The sequence below is a fragment of the Manis javanica genome, chromosome 14 (genome assembly GCF_040802235.1).
Source record: "Manis javanica isolate MJ-LG chromosome 14, MJ_LKY, whole genome shotgun sequence".
In the NCBI taxonomy this organism is placed as follows: Eukaryota; Metazoa; Chordata; class Mammalia; order Pholidota; family Manidae; genus Manis; species Manis javanica.
In genome coordinates this window covers 6,502,711-6,507,710 of record NC_133169.1, presented here as the reverse complement: position 1 = coordinate 6,507,710, position 5,000 = coordinate 6,502,711, and the positions used below count along the sequence as shown (strand labels likewise).

The following is a 5,000-nucleotide window of genomic DNA, read 5'->3' as shown; positions in this document are numbered from 1 at the left end:
TGGCAGTGTCTTCAGTGGTGCCACGAGGAGAGGAGCGGAGCCAGTGGTTGAGCAGAAATGTCGCGGGATGAAGGGAACCCAGAGGGCGCGCGCTGCGATGATACTGTGGAATTGCTGGAAACCTCGCCACTCGCCATAACGACTTTGTGGTCCTGCGGGAGAACGCAACGAGGGAAGAGTGAGTCCTAGGGGTGGCAACTTCGTCGGTACTGGTTGTGCAAACACAGTCTAATTGTAGGAGTGTGGGCAGAGCCAGCCAGAGAGCGAGGAAACACCGCGAAAGTTGGAGAAGTGGGGCGTGCGAGTGGCAGTGCAGACGCGGTGCCTGGCAGGAGTCCTTGAAGTGACAGGCGTGCCTCCAGCGGGGTAAGGGTAGTGGAGAGAAAACGGTGTGTGGGAGTGGCCATGGCGGTGGACTTTGATGTGGACATGGTGGGAGTGCGGGTGGGAAGCGGTCAGGGGAAGGACCTTGACAGCGGAGAGCTGTCTTGACTCCAGGTCTAGACGCCGTCCCAGTGGGGCGGAGACTGTAACTGCCCGAGAGACATCAACGACCTCCCTCCCATCAGGCTAAGCAGTCAGATCTCAGGGGTGCATGTGTGTGTGTGTGTGTGTCTTTGCGTGTGTGTGTGTGTGGGCGGGGGTGGCGGGGGCGTGGAGGGATTGAGATGAAAAGAGGCCAAAGCGACAAATGCAGCAGGCAATCTTTGACAAAGGAGGACTGAGAAAGCCGGAGGCTGGTAGAGGTGGTAGTGGGGACCACGGTGGGAGCATGGTGGTGGGGCTGGCGGTGGACATGCGGTTGGTGCTGAGAGTTCTGGGGCGCAGGGTGGTGGTCGTGAGTCGTGGAGGTGTATCGCGCTGGTGCCGACTGGGTGGGTCTTGGGGCTGGTGGGGGTGGCGGTGGCTTCAGTGGTGCCACGAGGAGAGGAGCGGAGCCAGTGGTTGAGCAGAAATGTCGCGGGATGAAGGGAACCCAGAGGGCGCGCGCTGCGATGATACTGTGGAATTGCTGGAAACCTCCTCACGCGCCATAAAGACTTTGTGGCCCTGCGGGAGAACGCGACTAGGGATGAGTGACTTGTAGGGGTGGTGACTTCTTTGGTAGTGGTTGTTTGAAGACAGTCCAATTGTGGGAGTGTGGGCAGAGCGAGGCAGAGAGCGAGGAAACGCGGTGAAAGGTGGAGAAGTGGGGCGTGCGAGCGGCAGTGCAGACGCCCGTGGTGTGCGGCAGGAGTCCTTGAAGTGACAGGCGTGCCTGCAGCGGGGTGAGGGTAGTGGAGAGAAAACCGTGTGTGCGGGTTAGCGGGCAGGACGGGAGGCGCGTGGCTGAGCGTTGGGCGGGAGCCGCGCAGGTGCCTGGGCGGGCGGTGGAGAGGAAGCGTAGCCGGGGGCTGGCCGCGTGCTGGCTGGAGCAAAAGGGCACGGCACGCTGCATGGGCCGGGAATCGAACCCGGGCCTCCCGCGTGGCAGGCGAGAATTCTACCACTGAACCACCCATGCTCCCGTGGCCACCACCACCCGACGCGCTTGTTCAACTTGTTCAATTTGAGCAGGAGGCGGACGCGTGGCCCAAAAGGGAGGCCCCGGGCACGGCTAGGGCCCTAGAGGGCCGTGCGGATTGCGGGACGGTAGCACTAAGGCGCAGAGGGACGGAGGAGGACTCGGCCCATCCTGCACCTACCTGCACTCCCCAGTACGGGGCCGCCGCCACACGGACGCGGTCGCCAGAGGAAGCCGGGAGCCAGACCAAGCGTGACCCGAGCGCGCGAGTGAACGCCCACCAGGGCAGCCCATCTGTGGCGGGTGCGGCTGAGCACCGACGATCCCTTCAGAGCCGCAGCCCCGACTCCGAGGCCCTTTGGCGGCGGGATATCTAGCCTGTGCCGCGTGTGCCAGGCCGGACTGGGGGTGGAGAAGGGAGCGCGGGCTGCGCGCTGCCTGGGGGTGGTGGCGGTGCCCGCGTGTGTCCGTGTGGGTGTGTGCATCGCACGTCTGTGTCTGCACGTCTGCGCTCGCGCGTGTCTGAATCTGCGTGCGTGTGCGCGTGGACGTGTGTCTCTGCGTCTGAGACGGCGGCCTCCCAGCGCCGCCGGCGCCCCCGAGGGACGCTACGGCCAGAGACCAAAGGTGTTTGCGCTTTGGCCGGCGGCACCCCGCGCGGGTCCCGCTCTAGTGCTTTTGGTGCGACGCACGACCGCAGAGCGAAGAAAGGCAGGCAGGAGGGCAGGGAGGGTGGAGGGAGGCTGAGAAGGAAGAGAGGTGGAAGTGAGGAAGGAAGGAAAGAGGAAGAGAGGATGGGGGAATGAAGGGGGTGACACGAGGAAGGGAGGAGAAATGCATTTTCGCGAGGGTTCGGGTCGCTGGAGCCCGCTCACGGGCCTATGGGCGCCAGGCAGGCAGGCGTGGCTGTGCCTAAGAGGCTCCGGCGTCCGAGAGGCGTGGGTACCGCAGGAGCTGGAAGTGCGGCGAGGTGGCAGGAGCGCGAGTGCGGCACGGAGCGTCCGGCCGTCAGGGGCGGCGCAGGCCTGGCCGGGCGCATTGTTTGTGCGTGCTAAAAGGTGGGCTTGTCAGGAGTGGGATTCGAACCCACGCCTCCAGGGGAGACTGCGACCTGAACGCAGCGCCTTAGACCGCTCGGCCATCCTGACGGCGGTGCCAGGCTCGCCGCCGCTCGCCTGGCTGGGAGCCGACGCCAACCGCCGGGCTCTCGGCCTGGCGCGCGCGCGCGCTTGGCGCCTGGCGGGCGGCTGTGTGCGCGCGCCACGGGACGCGACGGGCGCGCGGGCCGACCGGACGCGGAGCCAGGTCAGCAGACGCCCCTGGCTCGGCCTCCGCCGGCGCCGCCCCCGCGCCCGGCCTCGGCCGCCACCAGCGCGGCTGCCGCGGAGCCGCGGCGCGGCGCGCGCCCACCTCCCGCACACACGCGGCCTCGCTTGCCCTCGAGGACCTCTTCCTCCCGGCACGAAGCCCGCGTCGGGGGCGATAGGCAGCGCGCGCTCGGAGGAGGCAGCGCCGCCCGCCTCGCTCCCTCCGGCCCCCACCCCACCGCTCCCCACCCCACTCCCGGGTGCGAGTGCTGGTGCTCGTCCCGCTCCCAGGACGGGTCGCGGGCGGGGGCCGCTTTGTTGGGCGACGGGGTTGGTTGGTTTGGTGTCGGGGCGGGGCCGCGCACGGGCACGTGGCGGGCGCCCGCGGCGGGCAGGCGTTCGAGGGCAGGGTAGGCGACGGCCGGCAGCCGCGGAGCGGTCGGGCGTCAGGGCGCCAGCCGCCGCCGTCCTCGTTAGTATAGTGGTGAGTATCCCCGCCTGTCACGCGGGAGACCGGGGTTCGATTCCCCGACGGGGAGGCCAGACGCCCTTTTTGGTGGCTGGCGCCGCTCTCCGCCCGTCCAGCCGCTCGCCCCCGGGGACCCCTTCTTGTCCTCCCTCCGCCCTCCAGCGAGCCGCAGGGCGCCATCTCGTGCCCAGCCCGCCCACCGCCGACCATATACATGCCCACTCCCACCCCCACTCCCATTCCCTTCTTCCTCGCGGGGCGCTGGGTTGGTCGCCACGGCCGAGCCAGGGCCTCCTCTCGCCCGTCCCCACGGCGCCGGACGAGAGCCCCCGCCTCAAGTGGCTGCCGCCCTGGGCCCCTGGCGACGCGACGCACAGATGCCCAGCTGCCCAGCTGCCCAGCTGCCGAGACGGCTGGCAGGCGGATCCGTGCCCTCTGGCTGCGGGAAGCGGCCTTGCCGAGCGGCCGCTGCACCAGGGCTTCGTCCGGCCAGCCGGGGGGCGGGTTGGGAGGTCGCGGAGGCCCCCGGCAGCGGCAAGGCAGCGAGAGCGCCCCCCAGAGGCGGTCCAGGGCAGGGCGCGAGGGACTGGGGCGACTCCGCCCGGTGGACGGCCGTGGGTGGGTGGCGCCTGTGGCGGTGCCGAGCGGCAGAGCTGCCGAGCTGCCGAGCTGCCGAGCTGCGTGCAGGGCGTCGTGACGGAGCTGCGCCAGGCGGACCTGGCGGCGGGAATGCGCTCGTGCGAGCCGAGGGCCTGGCGTCTGGGGCCGGCTCGGGCCGTGCAGCGTTGGTGGTATAGTGGTGAGCATAGCTGCCTTCCAAGCAGTTGACCCGGGTTCGATTCCCGGCCAACGCAGCCCGCCCACCTTTTGCCAAGCTCCAGCGACGGCCCAGCCGGGGCTGGGGCCCGGGAGCCCAGTAGCTCGCACCGCGGCCGGGTGCGCGCAGTGTTTTGAGCTTCGAGTGTGCTGCAGGCGGAGAGGAGGCTAGGGCCACGCCAACTGCCAAGGGCGCCGGGCGGCTGCACTTGGAGCTCCCTGGAGTGGGCCGGGGCCTGGGCGCCGGGCCCAGGAGCTGCAGGCCAGGGCCGAGGCTTCACGCTCCCTGGTGGTCTAGTGGTTAGGATTCGGCGCTCTCACCGCCGCGGCCCGGGTTCGATTCCCGGTCAGGGAAATCTTTCTTCTTCTCCCCTGCCCACCGACCTCGCCTCTCCAGCGCGCGAGGCCGCCCGCCCACGAGGCGATCCCCACCACCCCATCCCCTCTTTTAGCCCAGGCCACTGCTCGCCGGCTTCGCCCTCGCCCCGCGCCCTCGGCGACCCCAACAGGGTTCCCCGGAACCCTGCACGCCCGCCCAGCCCAAGCCCAAGCCCAAGCCGTGCACGGTCCAGCCGCCCGCGGCCCTTTTGGCCTGGCTCGCCCACCTGAGGGCTTTGGCGCCTTCCGCTCCTCCTCCTCCTCGGCCGCTCCCCTCGCTCCCGCTCCCGGTGGGTCCTCAGCCCGAGTGGCCGGGGCAGCCTCTCCCCCTCCCCGCTGTCGCCACATGCACACAAACCCGCGTCCCGACACCGCATGCGTGGGGACCCTCCGGCGCCCGTGGACCGCTGCCGCCGCGACCCACCCGAGGGCTGACGAGCCTCCCCCTCCTTCCTTCCCGTCGCCGTCGTGGGGGCGGGGGCGGCAGGGCAATCTCCCACAAGTCGGGCCACGTGCCGGGTCCTGC

The 5,000-nt window shown here is 69.7% G+C and overlaps 5 non-coding genes across 5 annotated transcripts; 3 read left to right on the top strand and 2 right to left on the bottom strand.

Moving 5' to 3' along the window:
* Positions 1–1,433: 1,433 nt before the first annotated feature.
* Positions 1,434–1,504, bottom strand: TRNAG-GCC (transfer RNA glycine (anticodon GCC)). Its single transcript has one exon. It is a non-coding gene; the product is annotated as a tRNA-Gly (tRNA).
* A 1,065-nt stretch (positions 1,505–2,569) lies between these two features.
* TRNAL-CAG (transfer RNA leucine (anticodon CAG)) lies at positions 2,570–2,652 on the bottom strand. Its single transcript has one exon. It is a non-coding gene; the product is annotated as a tRNA-Leu (tRNA).
* A 626-nt stretch (positions 2,653–3,278) lies between these two features.
* Positions 3,279–3,350, top strand: TRNAD-GUC (transfer RNA aspartic acid (anticodon GUC)). The gene has a single exon. It is a non-coding gene; the product is annotated as a tRNA-Asp (tRNA).
* A 712-nt stretch (positions 3,351–4,062) lies between these two features.
* Positions 4,063–4,134, top strand: TRNAG-UCC (transfer RNA glycine (anticodon UCC)). The gene has a single exon. It is a non-coding gene; the product is annotated as a tRNA-Gly (tRNA).
* A 245-nt stretch (positions 4,135–4,379) lies between these two features.
* On the top strand, positions 4,380–4,451 carry TRNAE-CUC (transfer RNA glutamic acid (anticodon CUC)). Its single transcript has one exon. It is a non-coding gene; the product is annotated as a tRNA-Glu (tRNA).
* Positions 4,452–5,000: the final 549 nt, after the last annotated feature.